Here is a 12,490-nt window from a genome sequence, read left to right on the forward strand (position 1 = left end):
TTCTAACCTCGAGTTGGTTTGCTAAGAATCGACAGGATGATTTGTTCGAAGCTTCATTGGATTCTAAGATGCCCCCTCCGACGTAAATGGAGAACGTGAAAAATATGTGCTGTTCATTCTCGGATATTGCGTAGTGTTTCGTGTAGGGGAGTGGTGATGGATTCCCAGCCACATTTCTTCACCTTATTGGTAGACAGCGACACAAAGAGACTCGACCAATAATGACAACAACCCTTCTTAAAGCAGTGTTGAACCCAATTAGGTACACTTGCCATATTTAACGTTGTGCAACCTTAAGTGGAATTGCATTCCTGTTTCTTATATTATTAATTTATTTAGGTTATTGGTGAATTGTGCTAAATGCTGAGTTTAACGTGATCTTGACTATGTCTTTTCGAACATGATTCCTTTTTGATCAACCTAACCACATTGTCAGGACCAATTTAAATGTAGGTCAAAGAAAAAATGATTTGGCACAGGAATTAATACAGTTCGTTTATCTTAATATAGTTTTTATTCCTTGTTTAATAACTTATTTATTTGTGGGACCATTCATAATAATTGTAAACATCCGGTTACACACGTGGTTTTAAAGCTAGCAAATCGATAGGCACTATCGAGTAAACCTTACAACCCCGAGAAACACAACCTTCAACTCTTCGTAAGGCTAGCTTGACTTGGAGGCAAACCAAATGAGAAAGTACCTGTGAGCCATTTCATGAAACATTCTGGGAACATCTCAAAATGTCCCCCGAAACACAACAGAAATTAAAACAACGTATTTCGATGCAACGTTGGATTCCTAAGTTATCCTAAATAAAACTAGGAAAATCAGTGTAATGTTGGTTGAAAAAATATTCTCACTAGACAAATATTTTGAATGTTTTCGTTGCCAGTGGTTTAAAATAATGCTTAAATTATTGCTAGTAATGTCATGATCAAGTATATTTATAACCAAGTGTTGCATCTGATCAACTTATCAAGGCAAACCAAAACGTTCAAATGTAATTTATTTTAAAACGAATTATGTCACTAACTTGTGATATGCTAAGCAAATTTCATCACCTTGCCTTCAAGAAGTTCAGAAAATAAATAACATTTTAAGAGCTTTGCTAGACCTGCAGATGGCAAGCTATAAAGTGGCTTCCTGTCACGTGTTATTGGAACATAGACACTGTTAAAAACGTTGAATAAATCAATGACAATTTGCTAAACATCTAGGCATTAATTCTATATAAGGAACCATGTTGTTATTACTTTTACTAATATATTTTCGATTGAAACAGCCCTGAGGTTTTGACAAATACCTGCATACTTTTCTTTGTGGTTCATGGGTGTGTTTCCAGTCAGGGCTGCTGCTGGAATTAATGCCTCTGCTCATTTATTATTGTAAGAATCGAGCACAGATGGTTCAAGTTTGAATACATCTGGCGCCCATTCGGTAATATTTTTCCAATGAGCATTGCCTTTTTATAAAATTGTGTATTTGTTTTTCTGACAAATGCAGAAAAGCTATTCGATAGTGTAAGACAGATAATATAAGGAAGGAACCAAAACAGTAAACGTAAATGCACCATAAATCAGGTCACATTAAAGCATCAAGCCAGATCTTGGAGTAGGTGCATAAGGAGAGTTGTTATAATGGTTAGTTGTGTCAGTAATGGATTTGTACCACTCACGGATCCACATTCAGGGTAAAATTCCAAACTGAACGACAAAAAAAATTCATGGGGCTTACAAGCCAATTCAAAGCACCCAAGACTGGGCTTCCCCTTCCAGATAAGAAAATTAAAATAGAATAAAGAGGTCGACTATGCAAAACCGAACGTGAAATAATATTTGTTTAGTACAAGCATATGTTGCATGCTATTAATCTAATCAATAAATCTAATATATGGGCTAAACGTTTCCTTTCTCTGACAAATTAAAGAGGCCTAATTGGAATGCCCCTCGGTGCCCTGACAACTATAAGATGTTCATACATTGTTCATCATAAATTTCCTATTTTGTTAAAAGGGAAAATTAAGATATACATAGAACTACATAGAAGTTGCAACATGGAAACAGACTCTTGACCCCAACCTGCATGTGGTGGTGCTTACCCTCCACATGAGCAAATAGTCCTAATCATAAGTACTCATCGTGTTCTATGATCCATTCATCCCCTTTTCCTTCTTCGACATATCCAATCTAATCTTGAACTTTGACGTAGTTGCTGTCTCTACCACTAACCCTGGGTACGAATTCCACAGCCCCATAACTTTCTGTGTAAAGAAGTTTATCTTGCTCTCTGCTCCAAATTTTTATCATAATAATCTTACAGCTATGGCCCCTCGTTTTACATCCCTCAGATACTGGAACAATCTGTTTCTATCTTCCCTGTTCCATCGCTATAGATTTCATAAACACTTCCATCATATTGCTCAATATCTGTGTTGAAAAAGACCCTAATTTACAAGTATTACTTAGCATTTGTATTTCCTCATACCAGGCAGCATCTTATTGAATTTGTGTTATACCCTTTCTAAAGCCTCAATGTCTTTTCTATAGTATGGAGCCCATTTCTGCACATACTTCTCTAACTGAGACCTAAGTCACACTTTATACCTTCACTTTTATATTTTATAACCTTTTGTGATAAATTCTAGGAATCCAATAGTTTGTTAACCACATTATCAAATTGAGTTGCTGTCTTTAAAGCCTCTGAAATTGTAACACCAAATCCTGCCGCTCTTCAACAGCACTGAGCCTACTTTCATAGAAACATAGAAACATAGAAGATAGGAGCAGGAGTAGGCCATTCAGCCCTTCAAGCCAGCTCCGGCATTCAATGAGATCATGGCTGATCATCCAAATTCAGTGCCCTGTCGCTGCTTTCTCCCCATATCCCTTGATCCCTTTAGCCTTAAGAACTATATCTAACTCCTCCTTGAATATATTTAATGATTTGACCTCAACTGCCTTCTGTGGTAGAGAATTCCACAGGTTCACCACTCTCTGGGTGAAGAAATTCCTTCTCATCTCAGCACTAAATGGCTTAACCCTTATCCTTAGGCTGTGACCCCTGGTTCAGGACTCACCCGCCATCGGGAACATCCTTCCTGCATCTAGTCTGTCTAGTCCTGTTAGAATTTTATAAGTTTCAATGAGTTCCCCTCTCATTCTTCTAAACTCCAGCGAATATAAGCCTAATCGACCCAATCTCTCCTCATACGTCATCCCTGCCATCCCAGGTAACACTCTAGTGAATCTTCGCTGCACACCGTCCATGGCAAGAACATCCCTCCTCAGATAAGGCGACAAAAACTGCACTTAACACTCAAGGTGTGGCCTCACCAAGGCCCTGTACAACTGCAGCAGGACACCCCTGCTCCTGTACTCGAATCCTCTCGCTATGATGGCCAACATACCATTTGCTTTCTTAACCACCTGCTGCACCTGCATGCTTACCTTCAGTGACTGGTGCACAAGGAGACCCAGGTCTCATTGCACCTCCCATTTTCCCAATCTATTGCCATTCAGATAATAATCTGCCTTCCTGTTTTTGCCACCAAAGTGGATAACCTCACATTTATTCACATTAAACTGCATCTGCCAGGCATTTGCCCATTCACCCAACCTGTCCAAATCATATTGGAGTTTCTCTGCACCCTCCTCACAGCACACATGCCCACCCAACGTTGTGTCATCTGCAAACTTGGAGTTTTTACATCTAGTTCCCTCGTCTAAATCATTAATATATATATAGTGAATAACTGGGGCCCTAGCACTGATCCCTGCGGTAGCTCACTAGTCACTGCCTGCCACTCGGAAAAAGACCCGTTTATTCCAACTCTTTGCTTTCTTTCTGCCAACCAGTTCTCTATCCAAGTCAGTATCTTACCCCCAATTACATGGGCTTTAACTTTACATGTTAATCTCTTATGCGGGACCTTGTCATAAGCCTTCTGAAAGTCCAAATACATCACATCCACTGGTTCTCCCTTATCAATTCTACCAGTTACATCCTCAAAAAATGCCAGTAGATTTGTCAAGCATGATTTACCTTTTTTAAATCAATGTTGACTTTGTCCGATCCTGTCACTGTTTTCCAAGTGCTCTGCTATTACATCTTTTATGATGGACTCTAGCATTTTCCTCACTGCCGATGTCAGGCTAACCGGTCTATAATTCCCTGTTTTCTCTCTACCACCTTTTTTAAATAGTGGGGTAACATTAGCTACCCTCCAATCCATGGGAACTCTTCCAGAGTCTATAGAATTTTGGAAGATGACCAGCAATGCATCTACTATTTCTAGGGCTACTTCCTTAAATACCCTGTAGATTATCAGGCCCTGGGGATTTATCGGCCTTCAACCCGTCAATTTTCCAGCACCATGTCCCTACAAATACTGATTTCATTCAGTTCCTTCCTCTCCTTAGACCCTATGTTCGCCGACCTCTCTGAGAGGTTATTTGTGTCCTCCTTTGGAAGACAAAACGCAATTATGCATTTACTTGGTCTGCCATTTCATTGTATTCTTATTGCTGAGTTTATTTTTGCTGAAATGTATCGCCTCACGCTTATTGACATTGAATTTCATCTGCATCCTTTAGCCCATTCCCAATCTGTCAGTATCCAATTGCTGCTTCCTTTTGCCTTCAAACGAATGAACTATACTTCATATTTCGACCACACTCCGTATAGCCTAAATCGAGGTTATTGTGGATAAAGCAATATACACAGTGAACAGAAGTGGCCCCAGAACCGAACGCTGGGGGGCGCCATTGCTCACCTCCAACCACTCTGAAAATGTCTCCTTAAGTTCTACTATTTTACTGGTAGGGAAATTATTGGAAAAAATTCTGAGGGACAGAATTAGTCTCCACTTGGAGAGGCAGGGATTAATCAGGTATAATCTGCATGGCTTTGTCAGGAGGAGATCATGTCTGACCAATTTGATTGAATTTTTCGAAGGGGTGACTAGGTGTGTGGATGAGGGTAGTGCAGTTGATGTAGTCTACATGGACTTCTGTAAGGCTTTTGACAAAGTCCCACGTGGGAGACTGGTCAAGAGGGTAAGTGCCCATGGGATCCAGGGCAATTTGGCACATTGGATCCAAAATTGGCTTAGTGGCAGGTGGCAGAGGGTGATGGTCGAAGGTTGTTTTTGTGGCTGGAAGCCTGTGTCCAGTGGTATACCGCAGGGATTGGTGCTGGGTCCTTTGCTGTTTGTAGTGTACATTATTGATTTAGATATGAATGTAGGAGGTATGATCAGTAAGTTCGCAGATGACATGAAAATTGGTGGAGTGGTAAATAGCGAGGAGGGAACCCTGAGGCTACAGGACGATATAGACAGGTTGGTTAGATGGGCCGGACAGTGGCAAATGGAAATTAACCCTGAAAAATGTGAGGTTATGCATTTTGGGAGGACTAACAAGGCAAATGAATACACAATGAATGGTCAGACCCTTTGAAGGACAGAGGATCAGAGGGACCTTGCTGTGCACGTATATAGATCTCTGAAGGCAGCAGGACAGGTAGATCAGGTTGTTAAAAAAGCATGTGGGATACTTGCCTTCACTAGCCGAGGCATAGAATATAAGAGCAGGGAGGTTATGATGGAGCTATACAAAACGCTAGTTAGGCCACAGCTGGAATACTGTGTGAAGTTCTGGTTGCTGCACTATAGGAATGATGTGATTGCATTGGAGAGGGTGCAGAGGAGATTCACCAGGATGTTACCTGGGCTGGAGCGCTTCAGCTATGAAGAGTGACTGGACAGGCTGGGGTTGTTTTCCTTAGAGCAGAGAAGTCTGAGGGGGGACCTGATTGAGGTGTACAAAATTATGAGGGGCATAGATAAGGTAGATAGAAAGGAAATGTTCCCCTTAGTAGAGGGGTCAATAACCAGGGGGAATAGTTTCAATGTGCATTGCAGGAGGTTTAGAGGGGATTTGAGGAAAATCTTTTTCACCCAGAGGGTGGTTGGACTTTGGAACTCACTGTCTGAAGGGTGATGGGGGCAGGACCCCTCACAACATTGAAGAAGCATTTAGATGAGCACTTGAAACGCCATAGCTACAAGGCTACAGACCAAATGCTGGAAAATAGGATTAGAATAGACAGGGCTTGATGGCCGGCGCGGACACGATGGGCTGAAGGGCCTCTTTCTGTGCTGTATAACTCTATGACTAAGACTCTATCAATTTTCTTCCTTCTTACTAGTTTTAATCCATTTTGTTATCCTCTCCTTAATTTCACAATCCTTAAGCTTCTCTAGTATCTACCATGTGGCTCATTGTCAAAGGCCTGCCTAAATTCTGCATAGATTTTATCCATTGCATAACCACCCCACCCCCACCCCCTCCAAAGTCTTTTACCTCCTCAAAATATTATATGAGGCGTGTCAATCATGACCGTCCCTTTTGAAACCATGATTGCTATTTGGAACAGTGTCTAGATTCTGATAATTTCATCCTTAATTAAAGACTATTATTTTCCCTACTACTGATATTAGACTAACTGTCCTACAATTACCTGGATTAGCCCCGTGTCCCTTTTATAAAATGTGTACTAATTAGGCCAATTTTGGTTCCTCCAGCATATATCTGCACTCAATATAGCCCGGAAATATATGGAATTTTGCAGGGGGTAGCGAGCGGGATTGATGTTGGGTTGGGTGGGAAAGTGTTTTATTTTTGATAGCAGGTCTGGACCCCACTGTCAACCAGTCACCACTCACCTTTACCAAATGTCGGGTCTGTCAGCGCTGAGCAGACACGACATGCAGCCGTGGGGGAGGCAATTCAAGTCATTATGACCTTGGTAACAGAGGATTAACAATTTTGAGCTTACCTTTAGGATGTACCAGCTCTGCAACGGGGTTCACTCTGCTCAGGGATCACGTTTGGTAAGCTGGGCGGGAGTTCAATGGCCATGGAATCATCTAATTACATAACAGCATGAAATTGCTATAAAAGCTCCCATCTCACAGCTAATGACTTTCCAAGCTCAGAAGCTGTTGCATACTGCAGTTGGAAGACAGATTGAGCTTTATGCAGGTTGCAAGGGTTTGGAGCAAACTCACTATCCATTGTCACCTCATTGGAACAACCTCTCTCACCATTGACAGTTTGCTTCTGTCATTTCAAGTTCACCTGCCATCTATTCCATCAACATGGGTACGGTTTATGCTCTCTCACCTTGGTCGTCAGAATCTGACTAAAATCAGCTGCAACAACAGCATCACCAGGCACACCAGCAGTACCAACAACCACACCAAACTTCTCCACAATCAGCTGATGCTGCGCAGGACAGAGGGCATCAGCACCCGACCACATTGCTGCCCATGATGCCAGGGATGGCCTCACCATGGCCACATTTACTTCACTTGATATGCCAGGTTGCCACTACACAAACAACATAAAGCATCACTACAATGCCCAAGCCATCCCTCCCACACGCATCACCATTGTGGGGTGTACCATTATGTCTCACCATTCACTGAAACTCACTAAGCCACTTCCAAAGGTGCACACAAATCCATCCAAGAATGCAAAGTGTTGAAAATAAAGATTTCAATGTTTGACAGCACATTAACAGAAACTTGACATGAACATTGTCTAAAACACAGAAGTATGTGTTGTTGGTTGGTATGATTGGACTAAGATGAGTGTGAGTGTGAGGGGTGGCTAGTGAGGTGGTGAAGTGATAATGTAGATAGAGAGGGATGGGTGGAGGTGCAAGGTAAGTTGGTGTGAGTAAGGATGTGAAGGTTTAGGGTAGGGAAGGAAGAGTGATGGGGATGCGATGAGTGGCACAGCAGATGAGGCTGAGTGTTGCTTTGTAGTAACGTTTCGTGATCTACTGAGATCATTGAAAGGTTTGTGCCACTGCCGCCTGGTCCTCCTGATGACATCCCTGCTTGTGCCCTCCTGTGCAATATGCAAACAGGCTGCATTGGTCTGCTGGGGAGGTCTCTTCCATACATTGGAAGGAAACAGAACCACCCTGTGTGATGTGACTCTCTCCATAAGCATATGGAGGGAGTCCTGGGGGAGCCTGGATGCAGCCATGCACCTCTGCGAAGTGCTTGTCAGTGTTTGCAGCACCTCAATGCTGTAGAACACAAACAGCACAAATGCTAAAGAAAATTAGCGCATGGTCCCTTTAAGGAAACCGGCTGATGACCGTCATGAAATGACGTCATCAGACCCGCTCTTTTCAATTGGACCGGGAAACGCGCTGTGCGGGCTTACCAAGCCCAATCAGGGGAAAGTCATGTCCGACTCCGGGATGGAGCCAGCAGGGAGACCACGACCCACTACCGACATCGCCAGCCAGGGACCCGCCCGAGGTTTGGAAAATCGCGGCCTTATTAATTTCTGGGGTTTAGACAATTTCCTTCCTCAGGGCCCTGGGATGTATTCTCTTTTGCCTAACTAACGTATCTAAAATGTTCCCTTTATACATCATAACGACACTCGTCCATCTCCCTCAACAACTTCAGGATATGCATCCTCTTTGATATACTTTTTTTGGATAGCTGGTGTAGGAGGCGAAAATAAAATCATGTTGAGCAGCGAAGCGGCTGACGCTCAGTATTATTTAATTTGAATGGATGCAGTTTGAAGCTGTTGAATTAAGTCAGATAGGAGGTATCAAGTGCTCTGGGCAGAACTTTTCAGTCCTTTATAATTATGCAATTGGTTCTGTAGGACTGGAGGGCAGCGTTGATCAATGGAGAGAAGGATAAACTGGGTAACTATAGAAAAGGTAGTCTATCGTCATGTTTTTGCATAGAATCCATAATTCAAGATCGAATTATTGTAAGTGAAGGGCAGCCAGGTGGCAGATGCAATTTAACGTGCTTAAGTGTGAGGAATCTATTTTGAGACGAAAAACAAGATATAGTAGTATATATGCAATGGAAACACCAATGGATTAAAAGATGATGAAGGGGTTCAAATGCATAATTCCTTGAACGGTTGAGTGCTAATTGATGAAACCACAAGTTGGCCAGCAGTGTTTTGGGTATTATAAATAGGAGCATAGAATGCAAGAATAAAAATAACAATAAAATATTTGCTTACTCCTTAGATTTTACTTCTGATCTGAAGGAGATTATGTACCAGAAATAGTAACTTGTATTTTTTAGGGATGCTGACGAACATGGTGAATATTTTCAAATTTTAAGTTTGATTAATAATAGTTTAATTGTCCCAAAACAAGTGCTATCTGATGAATTCGTTACACAACGCAGTTTCTTCAAAACAGTGGCCATTTTGTATCAAATTGTACTGTAAAATTACAGTTTATTTTCTCGACGTAGTAAAGACTCCTTAATAAATTGCAAGGATTCTTGCCAACTCGTACAAAGACAATTCAGGAGATAAGTTAATATGCGTAAATATCTGTATTTGTGGCAGTAAACCTGTGAATACGTGAAACTTATTTGTAGACATCACCGTGAAAAGTGGCTGAATTATTGCTATACAGAAGTGCCAAAAACAATTTAACTGCATCTTGAAAGTGCAAATGTAAATTTAGTAAAGGTGTCTCTTTATATCAGTGTTGTGAGGGAAAGACACTTGCTTTTCATCTTAGAAACAGGGTAGCTTAATAAGACCGTCGTCCTGAAAAAGTTATCACTCTACAGGGATCATACTAAGGTAATACTGGTTGAAGTGTGAACAAAGGTTCAACTGTTGTAGGTCTGATAACATATCGTCCTACATGTAGTGGGCGTTGTGGCAAGTTTTACTGTATCATAAGTATGACAGCAAGCAGACATTTAAATTTCGGTCAATGTTGTTTTGATGCCACATACCTTATTGCCATTTAACTCTATCAAGGCCTATTAATATAAACAATACATTTACTTTAAACTTGCCGACTTCACGATAGTAAATATAAATCTCTGGTGTCCATGATCCGGAGTACCCCAACATACCGACATTGGGTGCAGTTTCTATATTACTCTCTGACACTAACAAGTCGATACTGACTGTGAATGAAAGCCATGGTTTTCCATTGTCCCTCGCCAAAATTACGAGTTTTTGTTCGAGCGAATCGATGATCCGAAAGCGGCAGATAGTCCAGATATCTCCCGTTTCCGGAGCCACAGTGAACAGACTTTCATCAGTGGGCTGTAGGAATTGATAATAAAGATGAGCGTTTTGACCAGAATCAGCATCAGTGGCTGTCCCCTTAGCAACCAAATAATCTGGATCAGCAGATCTGGGCATTGTTTCCTCTGCTGTAGAACCTCTATTTGACTGGGACGGTTAAGATCACAGGGGCGTTGTCATTCTGATCTACGATTATCACATTCACAGAGCGGAGGGGATCCAGAATCCTTTACTTGCACGTGGATCTGAAATGTTTTCAGTTGTTCGTAATCAAAAGAGCGCTGCGCAAACATCACACTGTTGGCAGAATTGATGGAGAAGACAGTTGACGCGGGCATATGATGCCGCAGCCTGTCCAGAATGGAATAAGAAAGAAGGCCATTTTTACAAAAATCTACATCAAAAACGGATTCCGAACCAACAGACTTGCCAACAACGTTATTTTTTGTCACATACACGGTGAAGGAAGGCTGCGTAAAGCGTGGCGCGTTATGGTTTATATCTGAGACTTGAACTCGGCTTGTTTTGTGAGTGGAGAGTGAAAGGGAGCCTGTATCCCAACATGTAACGGTAACAGTGAACTCAGGCACGTCTTCGCGATCTAGGTGACCATCACTGACCACTGTGTAATAGTTACTAAAAGAGCTATCAAGCTTAAAGGGAATGCTCTTGTCAACTTCACAGTTAACATCTCCCCTCTCTTCTGAATCCCGGTCCGTTACCTTTAAATGATCTACACTGGCTCCCGACTGAGCGCCCTCTTTGATCGGACGGGATATGGATGTTATCGTTATTTCAGTTGCGTTATCATTAACGTCAGTGGCCTTTACCTGAACTCTACAGTATACTGGCTTAGCGGCTGGGCCTCCGTCCAGCGCTTGTATTAAAATCTCATAATTCTGTGCCTCTTGATAATCAAGCATACCAGTTATAGTGATTTCTCCCGTTCATATTAAAAATGCTCCGCACTTTACCTGGAGTGTGGTCCCTGAAATAATAGGTTACCTCACCATTTGGACCATCGTCCAAATCCATGACCTTTAGCTTTCCGATGAATGATCCTTTCAGGAGCTTTGCTGCAAGGAAGATATGACAGACGCTCTGTTCGAAAACTGGCGTATTGTCGTTTCTATCCACAACGCTAATGAAAATCTGGGTGGTTCCTGACCTGACAGGCGTCCCTCCTTCAATCGCGGTCAAGGTTAACTAGTGAGTTGGTTGCTGCTCCCGGTCCATAGGTCGGTCAAGGATTCACTCGGGGGTCACTGTTTGCTCGCCGTCCGTTTGTAATTCTAATGTGAAGTGTTCATTTTTGATAAGCTGTTGGTCCCAGTATCCGGGTCATGTGGGGCCTGGAGTGGGAAGCGCTCCCCAGCCGAGGCAAATTCCGAGATTTCTAAACGAAATTCATTGCCCTCGAATGGAGCCGAATTGTCATTTATGTCCCGAACTCAACTTCCACACGATATATCTTCAGCGGTTATTCGAACACTACCTCTAAAAGCAACACACATCCGAAGCTCTGCTCACAAAGCTCTTCCCCATCTATATCCTCATTTATGAACAATGTTCCATTTTTAAGTTCACATCTAGATACTTCTTTTTGTATTCAGACGCAGTTCAGAACCTGTGAGCGGACAGCCTTACAGCTAAATCTAGGTCCTTACCAATATTTCCAACAAAGGCACCAAGCTCCAGTTCTTCGGGGATCGAATAATGAACATTTCCATAAACCGAGTACGGAAAGCAGACAAGTATTAAATGAAACAATCGCCATTGTGGCATCAGGCAATTTAGCAAGTAGGCCATTTCGGGACCAAACTACCGTAGATACAACTGCTGGATGTGTCGATAATTTGCGGCACTTAGTATAATTTCAGGTTGATAATTATTGATTACCACGCCCTTTCAGATGAAGAAGAACGTTCAGCCTGCAGCGGTAAGAATTGCCCAAGACCATTTGCACGATTCCCCTTAGAAATTCCTACGTTTATTCTGCTACGTAACTGAGAATATGGAGTAATGTTGGTTTTGGATGCTGCTTAATAATTGGCGTTGGGGAAGTGCTGTTGAATATCGAGTCATTTTTTCACATCACTGGTAGAGAGCGACACAAAGGGACTCAACCAATAATAACACCAAGCACTCTTAAAGCAATGGTGACTCCTTTGAACACGATTAGGATCACTTGGTATATTTATCGGTGTACAACCCTAATTGATGTTGCGCTCTTATCTGTTATACAATGCATTTTCTAGGCTTATTTATGAATCATGTTTGATGTGGATTCGTACAGGTGTTAACAGAAACATCTGCACCAAATTTTGCATTAATCAAGCTTCTTAGGGGACACGTTGTGCAATTTTTTCAATGA

At 42.0% G+C, this 12,490-nt stretch overlaps 1 pseudogene; it reads right to left on the bottom strand.

Annotated features, from left to right (window-relative positions):
- Window positions 1-2,347: 2,347 nt before the first annotated feature.
- LOC147114290 (protocadherin-10 pseudogene) lies at window positions 2,348-11,925 on the bottom strand (annotated as a pseudogene).
- Window positions 11,926-12,490: the final 565 nt, after the last annotated feature.

Source organism: Somniosus microcephalus, chromosome 8 (genome assembly GCF_052327205.1).
Source record: "Somniosus microcephalus isolate GS21.2 chromosome 8, FLI_Smic_1.0, whole genome shotgun sequence".
Classification (NCBI taxonomy): Eukaryota; Metazoa; Chordata; class Chondrichthyes; order Squaliformes; family Somniosidae; genus Somniosus; species Somniosus microcephalus.